The 13,663-nt window shown below is 32.5% G+C and overlaps 1 long non-coding RNA gene across 1 annotated transcript; it reads left to right on the top strand.

Annotated features, from left to right (window-relative positions):
• The first annotated feature begins 11,913 nt into the window (after positions 1-11,913).
• Positions 11,914-13,411, top strand: LOC147074672 (uncharacterized). Its single transcript, XR_015070306.1, has 3 exons — positions 11,914-11,988; positions 12,379-12,589; positions 13,014-13,411. It is a non-coding gene; the product is annotated as an uncharacterized LOC147074672 (long non-coding RNA).
• Positions 13,412-13,663: the final 252 nt, after the last annotated feature.

Below are 13,663 nucleotides of genomic sequence, written 5' to 3'. Positions count from 1 at the left end.
ATTTAGCGGTCTTCCTGGACGCTGGATAGCTTAGAATATATCAGACAGGCTAGATTGAAGCTCTGTTAAACCATCCGTAACATGTGGCCAAGACAGGTCCAGTCCAACGTCACTTCTTAACTTAAAAGTGAGGAGTAGCTGGATGGTCTGATTTCGGTTCCATGAATAAACAGAACGTGATATAACAGAACAGCAATAAACAGAATCCAGTTTGAAGATTGAATCAACGTATAGGCGATATTCGTTCTAAATAATGGTAATTTTTGGATTTCTCTTACACTAAGAGGCCATCCATAGACTGAAACCGTATGCCATACTAAACTTATGATTTCTGTTGATGAAAATATATTTTCATAACTTTACAAGTGTCAGTAAGTGTATGGTATAAACGGATACGATCAGATGTTAATATATACTTTGTAAAAATATATTTCCATGAACAGAAATCATAAGTTAAGTATGGCAGATGGTTCATTGCCATATACGGTTTCAGTCTATGGATTGCATGAAAGAGTCCATGTTTCACATTCATATATGAGTACCTACGTGAGTACTAATATCGTACGTTAGTTGAACACTTTAAGTTTATGATGCTATTCAGGAGTCCAAAGCAAGTCACGAAACGTGGTATGGAAAGTTGCATAACGCGAAAATATAATAACTAGGGACCGAGCAGAGTGGAGGGAGCTAGGTGAAGCCTTTATACAGAAATGAACCCCAGTTGATAATGATATAATATTGTTGTTTAATTTAATAGAACGCAATTTTTTTGTAATACTTATTCCACTTTTAAACAATAAATTAGGACCGGTTTCGTCCACCTCAAAGGGACATTTTCAACTCATGAAAATGAACACTTGAAAATGTCCCTTTGAGGCGGATGAAACCGGTCCTAATTTATTGATTAAAAGTGGAATAAGCACCACAAAAAAATGCGTTTTATTAAATTAAACAACAATACAATGCAGTTCCACCATGAATTTACAGTTATCAAAATAAAAGAGATGATATGTGTCGCTAGATTTCAAAATCAGCTAAGTCCATCTTTAGGTATTTTTTTTACTATTTTGTGAATTGCTGAAGAACTAATAATTTCTAACATTTTTGCATTATCGGAATGTGGAACTTATTAATTTTAAATATTCTGTACTCGAAATAATATAAACTTTCACCGTTGTGACTGTGTACTTGAGAAAACAAAAATCTGTTTTTCTCCTATTCATCTATTATGGACTTGGCTGATTTTGAAATCCTGCGACACATATAATATAATGATATAACGTGAATGTCATGACTGAGTGGTTAACAATACAGCACACTACAGTTGCAGCACTTCGACGCAAGTCTGACTTGATTCCAAATGCACCCTATTTGAATCTCAAGTAGGATTTTTTTTTATATACCTAGAGATTCTAATCAGATGCATTTCGAATCACGGTCGTCGACTCGCTGCAACAGCAGTGTTGTGTGTTTGAGCCCTAATGAAACCAAACCCTGGCAGACAATCCATACACCATTCTGTTTATACAACGTCGTGTATTACACCCACAAATCCTTTGGTAATAATGTAAAAGAAAAAAATTACTGCATCTTTTTTATATTAATTGGAATAGTAATTTATAAATTTAATATGCATTGCTTGGGAAGCACAATTTTATCACTTTAGAGTTACGTACTGATGCCTATATATTACGAGTCACGAAATGTTCACCGGGCCGATGTCGTGACATTTAACGGTTAATTTAACGCCAGATTATTTGGAAGAAGCGCTTCGCTCCGGCCCTGTGCTTTACTTGTCAATTTTCTATTTAAAGTCAACCAAACCTATCTACATAATTATAATATTAATCACTCAACAATAAAATATGTATTGTTTAACATACCCTTCGTTCGAAGAAGAATCAGAAAGAAATGTATAGTTTATTTTTAAGTATTCTCTATTAACAAACTTTATTTTTCACAACAAATCATTCACAAGATTTAAACAACAACAGTTAGCAACAGTGCTCCATGGTATGAAATGATTGGCATTGCTATTTTGTTAATATTCTTGTTTTAGATCGCCTGATAATTCAAATGTAAAAACTGGCCAGCTTGTTTATTGTGTGTTGGATACCACTGATTTAAACCATATATTTTTAATTTCATGTGTATAAAATAATGAATCATTATGTTACTATCGCTGTAATAAGTAAAAGACTTATTAGACCTAAGTGCTTTCGTTGAAAAGCTTTCCTTGTACACAGAACACGAGTAAGTAGTACTGATTGCCGGTAATTATATTATTATACTGCAAAGCAAGCTGATTACTGATAATTGCAATGCACTTCCAAGCATTATCGGATTATTAATAATCCGACATGTAAGCTTTCAAAATAATGCTTCACGAAATATTTTACAATACTATATTTTTATCGTTAAAGAAATCATTGGAAAGCTACTTTTTTAGAACTTTATGCTTACTTTACTTAGCAACTTTAATATCCATCAATTGCTAGGTTTTTTAACTCCCCTAAATTTAGGCGATTATTTAGACCCTATCTTAGTACCTAAATACTTTTAAAAAATATTTAAATTTATTTATAAAGAGTATTCAATTGTGTTTTGTATTATAATTATTTTTAATAGCAGACTATAAGATTTAACCCCACGATGGCCGAGTGGCTTAAGTGTCAGCTTATAATGCCTTGGATCCCAGGTTCGAATCCTGGGACTGGCAAAAATACATATTATGGACCTAATACGCTGAACAAGTGGCTAACATCCATGTTTCGTAAAAACAAAAATTTGTTAATACAAACCTTAACTCTGTGGAGGCCCATATGATCTTATTCAATTTAGATATGGTCAAAAGAAAAAAAAGAAGAGAAAATTTTACTTTTTATTCCTGGCATTACAACCCTATGTGGGTCTTAACCTCCGGCGCCTGCCACCATTCAGGTATATTTAAAGCTGCTTACCTCCAGGTTTAGAACGCCCAAGGTCTTTAAATCCAACTCAACGCCATCCCTCCATCTTTTATGAGGCATAATAGGTCTTCATTTACCAAGGTTGAGATCACTAATTAATAAACCCTATAACGTTGCAATAAAAAAACACACTAATAATGGAAAATATGCTGCTTCTGGATTTGATTTTATTAAAATACTTTATTACCTTTATTGGATTCATTTATTAGACCAAGGTTTCCCAAACTATGTTCCGCGGAAGACCAGTGTTCCGCCGAACTTGAATAGGTGTTCCGTGACCATTTGGAAAGGTTTTATACACTGCAACACATTTAAAGATCTTCTACTAAGTAGAAGTAAAATAAGTAAAACTCAAATAATTAAAGAATCTACTTCATATTGAAAGGCGAGTGATGATCAATCTCCACTGATGTTAATGACGTCAAGTATCTATATAGATAATGGCTCCCACAAGGGGGGGGGCTGGGCTTACGAGCGGGGGCGGTATGAGAGATCGACCAGCCAAGTGAGATAAACACACATCACAAACATTCACTAATAATAAAAAAATGTCAAAAAAAAGTATGTGGTTTTGCCATGCTTACAATTTTTGATTATTGTCGATATTTGACATGTCCCTAATTGTGCATATCAACATAAAAGTGTGTGTATTAAAAATACAAAAAATCGCTAAAAATACCCTTAATTTTACCTCGAACACCATTTGGAATATGCAACTGTAGATCGTCACATTGCCTTTCATTTAACCAAAGCAATAAGTAGAGGGCCCGTTTCGGGATGTGGGGGCCATGATCTAGGTACAGACGGAGGACCATCTTTTCTCACACTGTGCGAATGAAAAAGATGGGGTTTATTGTTTTTAACTGACCGGCTGACAAGTCTTGTCAGTTTGACGACAGTTGCCAAAATTGACAGAATGGTTGTGTGCGCTAATAAATAACCTACAAAATAAACTAAGTGTTCTGTTGCAGAAAAGTTTGGGAAACCCTGTATTAGACAATTGTATAAAAAGGTATTTAACATACATAACTTAACAGTATGGGATCTGAAACAAGAGTCCCGTTATATTGGCTATATGCTCAATATAATATGTCGGATACTGAATAGACATTTGTTGTACTTGCGATATATTCACACGGACAAGGATTAGAGGAGAAGTATCATAACTACTGACTCCATGATCACTTAAGATATCAATTTATAATATTATTACTTCCCACAAAATTTTGAGAACATAGCTACTCTTTAAAATTACACAATAAATGTAATCTATTTTCTTCTTCTTTGGCCATATCCGCCCCTTAGCTGGAGCATATGGACACCACGCGGCGCCTCCAAGAATCCCTGTCCCTCGCCAGTCTTCTTGCTTCATTCCAGGTCAAACCAGCATCCCGTAGCTCCGCCGTATACACTCGATAGTATTTAGCTGCCTTCCAGGACGCCGGAATCCGGTCGGCTTGAAGAACAGGCAAGCCAGGTTGAGGTTCTCTTCTGGCATCCGCAGCACGTGGCCGAGCCAGGTCCAACGTCGCCTCTTCACTTTCAGCGTGATGAGAGGCTGCTTGGTGCGTTCTCTTATCTCCTCGTTGCTCCTAAAGTCATACCGCCGCACACCCAGTATTCGTCGCAAACATCTGTTTTCGAATTTCAGTATACGGTCGCTCTGAGCCTTCGTAAGGTGCCATCATTCGCTACCGTAAAGCAGCACCATCAGAATGCAAGCATCGAATAGGCGGCATTTGGTTTTGACCGAGTACAATCCCTAAGGTATCCCTTATTTATTGATACATTACCATCCCTTGCAATATAACATATTACTGTGGAAGTTATTGACTAACATTAAATCGATTCACATAATATTATAAGTATCTAATATTATTTTATAACATCATAATATTTTGTGGACAAATAATAATATATTCTAATTTATAATATATTATGGATTATTATGAAGTTAATATTACACGGTTAGTGAAATGATTGTAATTTATTCTTGATATTCTCCATTAGTGCGAATTCTATAAACCATACCGTTGGCCGTTTGTATTCGTATCAGAATTTAAATTAACACTTTGTATCGCGGCATGTTTTGACACGCGCGCAACTTTGCGCACCTTTTGTTGTGAGTTTCTCAATTACGTCCTAAGTATGAACCTTATAATGAAATGTCAAAAATAATCTAGAACTTTCTATGAAGTGAAATGCATCAATCACGCCTCATACAGTTCAAATCTTATTGCTTATTATTTAAATACACTTCAACCCATAAGAGGTGATCTACTTATTTGTTTTAAATAATATTTTTTTAACACTACCTTACTTTTGCATACAAGTGTGGTAAAATGAATTTATGTGCTATTGTAATATTATACTATACCTATATATAATTTTTAAATAATTAAACACGCCTAATTGTAGGCACAAATCGTCAGACATATTAATTATGCATTATCATGTATAATTATGTAAAACAAATAGTAGAGATATTCTGTAAAGATCTGACAAAAATAATATACATCTTTTCAGTCAATTATTTATTTTTATTGAACTAAAAATACAAATTACCGATCGTTTTATAATTATATTAAACCCTGCCTAAAGCAAACAATAATATTATATATCTTCTATCTATATTGTATTGTTAGTTATATGAAAACAAATATTAAGTATGTCAAACAAAGTTAAGTTTGCATTATTTATGTCTGATCTTCACAACCTACCCCACCCTTCGCCACTGCTACGTATTATAAAAATATAAAATAAAATCTTCTCATACTATTTAGAAATAAAATGGAATTTTCAACACTAAAACAAGTAATTGAAAAAATATTAAAAAAAAAAAAAAAAATAGATCCACCGCACTATAGACAGCAACGTAAATTTATAGGAATCTACTTTCTTCTAAAGAAGGATTGTAAATAAGATCATATAATATAATAAATTAAAATAAAAAAAAACAGTCACATCAGTAGTATCTACTTGTAGTTACCTACAATATATTTAAAAAAATATTAATTATATTATATTAAAAACTTTCTCGCAATGATATAAGACACGTGTGGTGCAGTGGTTAGTGCATACGGATGCGAATCCCGAGGGGCGCAGGTTCGAATCCGACTGGGTGTCGTATTTTTTTCAAAAAAACCTTTTCTACTGTTTATATTATATTTCTCAAATTATGTATGTTCAATAAAAGAATGTCAAATTCTAAAATCGTTCAATAAATAATGGTATATAAAAAGTATATGATGTATCGATCCCGCCCGTTATCATTTCACTTATTACGTTTGTCGAGTAAACAAAACGGCTTTTGTTACAAAACAGCGAAAACTGTATGGTACCTTCCGCGCGCAAAAAAGTTTCACTTTCTTTAATACGAATTTTCACTTAATTTATTTATAATACCTATTATAGCTCACTTATCATACATCTCGCTATAACACCATTCGTCGTGTGAATGCAAGCATTTCCAGATAATGACTGAAGCTATAATGTAGCGTGGCTGGTGCATTAACAGCTCTTGGAGGAAGGCTGTGAGAGGCCGTTTCAGCCAAATTGGGGACTACTGTGTTACCAAATGCATCTTGGCTAAATTGGTTTTTCATCGAATTATCATGATCCATATCGTCACTGTTCTGGCAGAAGAAACTAATTCGAAAAAATGACATATTGAGTTAGTTATACCAAAATATTCCTTATTTCAAACTCTACCGTCTGGAAACCTTCTTTATAAATAAACAGTCTTTATTTTAAAGTCATCCTTTTTACGATTATTTAATAAACGCACATGATATACCATTTCAAACATTTTAACAACTTCAAAGTCAAATTACTCAAAACTAGTATTCTCCAGTTAGTGTGTTCTGCCAGAACAGAGACGATATGATCGCATACCAGTGCGAGCTGTGATGGTAGGCTATTAAGATTCGACATAAATAGTGGCACTCTAAGCTTTCTCAGTCAAACTTATGTGTTATCATTGAACTAAGAATACCATTTTCATAAAAAAAATCTTTTATTCAATGAATAACACACCAGATTTGAGATTGTAGTTTGTTCGCTGAATTAGAATGCAGTAGTCCGTTGAATAAAAGAAATAGTTTATTTAATTATTAGCAAGTCCAAGTACGTAAAACTAAATACCTACCTAAATCCATGACGTCGGTTAGTAATTAAGGAATTAATTGATACATGCCTTAAATTAATATACTAAAACCGATAGCCATTCGATAAGCATTTTTTTATGTAACTACTACTAGTTAAAATCGTCGCGATTTAATAAGATGTCCGTAGTTTAATTGAGTACCTTGGTATCAAAGTGGGACATGAGCCATCTGCAATAATTTGCAGGAGAGGCGATTTTTCATTTCATATAAATATTGAAACATAATATATATAAAAAAAATACTTGAGTAATGCTTAGAGGTATAGAATCACATTTATTAAGTTAAATCTAAGATATTCATTTTATAAATATCAAATATAATCGTTCAAAATTGCTTACGTCCGTTTTTGACACATACTTTTGCGTTTGTCCGTGTTTGATACGCAAACGGCCGTACGTGTCCGCTTTTGACAGAAAGTTTAATTTTTTTAAATAAAATTGCAAGGTAGTTCAGATTTCTTTTATTGACAGAATTTAACAATAAATGAAAAGCCTTAAAATTAATAATCATTTATTTTCTGGAGATAGGTAACAATTCGCAGAAAATTTAAATTTTTTTAAAATAAAATTTCAAGGTAGTTCAGATTTCTTTTATTGAAAAGATTTAACAATAAATGGAAAGCCTTAAAACTAATAATCATTCATTTTCTGGAGATAACAATTCGCAGAAAGCTTAATTTTTTTAAATAAAATTTCAAGGTAGTTCAGATTTCTTTTATTGAAAAGATTTAACAATAAATGGAAAGCCTTAAAACTAATAATCATTCATTTTCTGGAGATAACAATTCGCAGAAAGCTTAATTTTTTTAAATAAAATTTCAAGGTAGTTCAGATTTCTTTCATTGAGAAGATTTAACAATAAATGGAATGCCTTAAAATTAATAATTATTCATTTTCTGGAGATAACAATTCGCAGAAAGTTTAATTTTTTTTAAATAAAATTTCAAGATAGTTGAAATTTCTTTTATTGACAGGATTTAACAATAAATGAAAAGCCTTAAAATTAATAATCATTCATTTTCTGGAGATAATAATTCGACTCCCGCAAGTTCCACGTCATCTCCATCAAGTGTATCAATAGCTTCTAAATTATTCACTTCTTCAAAGCATTCACATGCATGAATATCTTCAGTATATTGTTGGCCATCGATTGGCAAATTATTATTTGTTTCAATTATGTTCTTATACCAATGCAGGGTTTCTATATTCTTCCATTCGAGTCCAAAATGTTTCGAAAGTAGAGAATTTACATCGTTTATCTTGTTTTCATTCAGTTTAACGCCTATAGGAATCGGTGCTGGATTTACTGCATCGTATGTTTTATTCTTTTTTAGAATTTGCTTCTCTCTCGCGATGTCACAATTGTAAGGTATTTCACCTCTTACCACAATATTATTCTTTTTCGTTTTGCGGAATAAAATTCTCTTGCATTGAGATATTTTGAAATGTAATTGTGCTGTAGATTTTATGTTTATTTTAGCTTCGTCTTTCCAATTATGAGGACTCCAATCTGTACCAATTATTTTCAATGTTCCGTGTGCTTTAAATACATCATGATATTCTTCAATATGTATTATTGTTTTCTTTTTCTTTAAGTCTCTTTCGATAAGACCAAATACCCGATCTGCTGGAAGGAAAGAATGTCCAGTGACTGGATAAATTATCTCTAGCTTAGTGATTGATGGAGGAGCATTGTTATGAAGCCATTTGGCACACATCGTTACTATTGTTAAATTTTTATTTTGGCCAGCACACCCATCTGCTACCAACCGAACATTTGTGTATCCGTTCAATACTTTTGATTGTAGTTCATTGAAAATGATTGATGCTACTTCATTTGAAGATTTCCTCCCTTGGTTTTCATTCCATGTATAAATTGACACATTTTGTGGTGACAAATTATTTTTTGACGTTCCTGATACGACTGCTAAATTGAAGCAGTAAAATTGTCTCGAGTAATAGGCGGACTGGTCACTAACTTTTGGCAACACAAGGTTTTTCTGGCAATCGAAGGACATAAGAAAACAATCATCGTTTTTCTTCTTCAAATATTCGAAAAAACAGTTTGCTTTTTTTTTGTGTAGAGTAAGTTTAAATATCAAATCTTTTTTCTCATTTTCATCCTTTTCTAATTTCACTTTTTCTTTTAATTCCAAACATGTGCTACATTCATCAGTGCTTGGAGTTGCAAAACTCATATTAAACCGGGTATTAAACAACATCCGAAAGTATGACATTTTTACTTTGAAGTCATCAGTGACGCTATTATTATACATTGACCATATTTTGGTAATGCTTAGATCTGAATCTAAGTAAATTCTTGTACTTCGGTCTCGTTTATAATGTGACTCGATTCCCTTGAGACATTTGGTGAAATCGATGACAGAATTCATCTTGTTTTCAAAAAGTTTATCCTTTCTTGATCCACCCCTTGTTTCAATGGGTACTAACATGTTATTTTTTTTAAACCGTTGGAAGACTCCGATAACTCTATGTTTTGTTATATTTAATGTTGATAAAAACGTGGCCCTGCATACGGGAAGACAATTCCCAGCAGTGTTTATAATGCTGTAATGAAATGTAGCCATTTTTTGTTTTATAAAAACTTTTTGACGGCGTCTTTTTGGTACGAGAGTCCTACAGTATTTCAAAATAAAAGAATCCTGCTTGTCTTTAGCTGGTGCAGAATAAAACGATTCGTGAAACTTCCTTATGTCTTCCATTGTCAATAATCTGCATTGAAGACCACGACGATGGCCGCATTTAGGAAAGGAAGGCACGCCTTTTGCAGAATATCTGGAAAAAATAATATATTTTAGTGTTTTATTCAACTTAGAAACCACGGTTTGAAAAAACATTTTGTTCTTGAACCACCCTTTCCGTGACCATAGTAATGACATGGAGGTAATAGCGTATGTGTAAATGCGTTAACAATGAAAAATACTCGTAAATAACGAGTGAAAATGCGCAAAGGTTAATATTTAAATATTATTATTCTTATAAAAACATAAAATTATGCTTGAGCACATCATATTTTAACAATAAATCGCATTTAAAAAAGATGCATTGTGATCGAAAAAGTTTTGTAGTAGTATTCTGATAGTACTTACTTTAAAGTCTTTTCTTTGGCCCTTTTCCACTCATTGGGCTTAGCTACACGTTTTCTAGCATTCCTTGAGTCCATTTCAGTTCATTAAATATTATACTTTTTCTTGAAAACTATTATAAATGCACTTATTTTGAAAAAAACTGACAGAGAACCTCTATTTTAGAATAATGTTATCAGAGTGCCGAAATCCCGGCAGCCATGACAGTCTGAGAAGATTCCTGCTCAGTGATTGGCTGGCCCTTACCTGCGCGCGCATATAAGTCAAGTGTCCGTTTTTGATATTATACACGAACTTTAAACACAAAAATCTCCATGAAAACGACCGTTTTTGATACTGTCGAAGGCATTGTTGGAAAGAGCATCACTAACACTACCAGAATCAACAAAAACATGAATTTAGTGGAGTGTGGCTTATGTCCCACTTTGATACCAAGGTACTCAATTGGAAAAGCATACTGGCGCGAACCCAGCAGATACCCACATGTCCAAGTCGAAGACGGATGTCGTACTTTTTTTTTCTACAAAATGATTTTTTTATTTTGTATGTGCATGAGATGTTTTCAAATTATGCATATTCAATACAATTTTCAGATAGTACTGGTTAGTTTTTAAAATTCAATTAAATCTTCCGTAAACCAAACCATAACTAATTAACAAATGGTGTTTAATTGACAATAATCGCAAAATTGGGCGAATCGACAAAAATAATGCGCATTTTACATCTTTTTTACATACTTTTATCAATTTTCGTTGAATTAAGAATACATAGTATTACATTACATAGTAGTATTACATAGATATTGTTGACTTTATTTAATTTATTAAGCCCTGCCTAACCAAACCGTAATCGATAACGAATATTCTTCTATCTATAAAATATCTTAAATTATATATGAATGAATGGCTTAAATTTAAATATTTTATACATAAACGAAGATTTTTTTTGACCATCATTACCTACTATATCTTGGATAGGCAGGTTTTAATAGAATTTTAAAATCTAACAAATGCTATCTACACGTGCAAAGTTTAGTATGCACTATTTATGTCGGATCTTAACAGCCTACCTCCACCCTTCGCCACTATAACAGTTAAAGATTCAGAACCTATCGGCTTTAGGGGCGTAGAGACCCAACGCATTGACTAATTTTGAGTTTTTTTGACACCGTCCCCTTTGGCTTTGACCATTCCCATTTTGACAACCAAAATGAAAATAGTAAATCACACTATTTAAGGGCACACATGCTTACCTAGAGTTTCTGTTTTTTCATTTAAAGTTGAACTATGACATTGAATACTAGGTATGATTTTTAAAGTGAAAGTGATATTATGTTACATCTCTTTTACGCATGCTAATATGATTAAAAAGTTTTTCTTTCTCTTTCTGTCACATTCGAATTTGATTACCAAAGTTTAAACATTTACTATGCGTATTAGCTGACGTGCTTCGTCGTTTACAAATTATAACATGAATTTAAAAAATATATGTATTTATAATATTAAATATATTTTATAATGTACACAGATTTTTTTAACAACTATATTATATATACTTTTATTTATTTGTCGCATATTCAAAATGTTCTTGCTATATTAAAATCTTTTTTTTAGCCGGCCAAGTAAATCCGTATTTTTGGCCATAGACTAATAGAAAAAACTCTCTGCTGTCAGATTATGTTGATAGCAAATTGCAAGATACCTAACGAAGGAATTGTGTTTTATATCAGGAATAAGAAACACTATCTGTAAGTACAATATTATGTTATTTATTACTGTAGTAGTATTCTGTGTGTTTTGCATATATTATTCAAGTGTTAATTTATTGTTTTCTTAGTCTACACATACTTTCAATGTTTCATAATTCCGACTACTTTTTTTGAGGTTAGTTGCGTGGTTAGTTTAGAGGTTATTACGAGAATGCCTGTGATTTCATATTTATTTGTTTGATATAATCTAAGGCGTTCTAGTTGTTATTAAACATGTTACCTACCTGATTACTTTATTTTAGTTAATCAATCTTTTTTGATGCTTTGTATTATCACTAATCCGTTTTAATTACCATTCTTCAAACAGTCGCACACTATAAAAGATTAAAAATCACACTATTAACAGTTCATATGTTATGTTTTTTGCAGATGGAGAAAATGTCTACCGAGATCTTTGCTTGTCGACGGTTTCATATGAATAAGATGGAATGAAATAAATCTTTTAATTAATAATGAAATAAATCCGACTTTCGGCGTACGATCCGATCCGAACATGGCGTGATTCATATAATATTATTTATGACGTAGACCATCAAGCATATATACCCATTTTATAGATTTAATAGTACAATTACAAAAGGTAAATATAAAGTGACTAATGTTTGTAACCTATAGCTATATCTATCTCGCATACATATTTAAAAAATAAAACAATTTTATAATTACATTTTTGCACTAAATTTATTATCGATAATGATATAAAAGTTGCTAAATTGATTCATAATATTCTAAAATATAATATAATTTTGCATATCAGTTACTTGTATCATATCAGGTATGTCATTTGGTAGAGCTTACTCTCCAAGTCTTTTCTTTTTCATCCTCAATATCACTTTGATATTAGAAACATTGTCTTTCTAACACCATTTCAAAGACTTTAAGTTTTCTAGATGCTGTATATTAATTCTTCTCTTCGGCTATATCTGCATCTTAGTTGCAGCATATGGATACAATGCGGCGCCTCCAAGAATCTCTGTCACTCTAGTTTTTTTGCATCGTTCCAGGTCATACTAGCAGCCCGTAACTCCGCCAGATATGCTATATAGATAGTATTTAGCGGCCATCCAGGATGCCGGAATCCGGTTGGCTTGAAGAACAGGCAAACCAGATTGGGATTCTCTTCAGGCACTCGCAGCACGTGGCCGGGCCAGGTACAAAGTTGCGTATTCACTCTCAACGTGATGCGAGGCTATTTGGTGCGTTCTTTTATCTCCCGTTACTTCTAAAATTACCGCACACCCAGTATCCGTCGTAAACATCTGTTCTCGAAGCTCAGTATACGGTTGCTCGGAGCCTTTGTAAGATGCCATGACATAAAAACTAGTAAGATATTTAAAATAGCTGCTAGAATGAATACATTGTTGAAAGGAAATGAAAACTGATAATATGATATATCAATTAATTTGTCCATCTGAAGTTGTAGATATCAGTTAATAATTATGTGTTATACCAGTAATTAAATGCTGACTTCAAATGAAAATTGACTATTAAATATTGAAATAATATATTACCAGTTTTGATTTTTTTAAGTACTATACTATATCCATGGTTCATATTACAATGTCATAGTAAAACTTAGAAGAATAAAATATGTCGTAAGACGAAATCAATCTTGGGGTTTTAATATAAGTTAAATAAATAGTACACAGCTAAT

Source organism: Rhyacophila brunnea, unplaced genomic scaffold (genome assembly GCF_057557595.1).
Source record: "Rhyacophila brunnea isolate RB1 unplaced genomic scaffold, BYU_Rbru_1.0 scaffold_16, whole genome shotgun sequence".
Classification (NCBI taxonomy): domain Eukaryota; kingdom Metazoa; phylum Arthropoda; class Insecta; order Trichoptera; family Rhyacophilidae; genus Rhyacophila; species Rhyacophila brunnea.
This window is presented reverse-complemented; position numbering and strand designations above follow the sequence as displayed.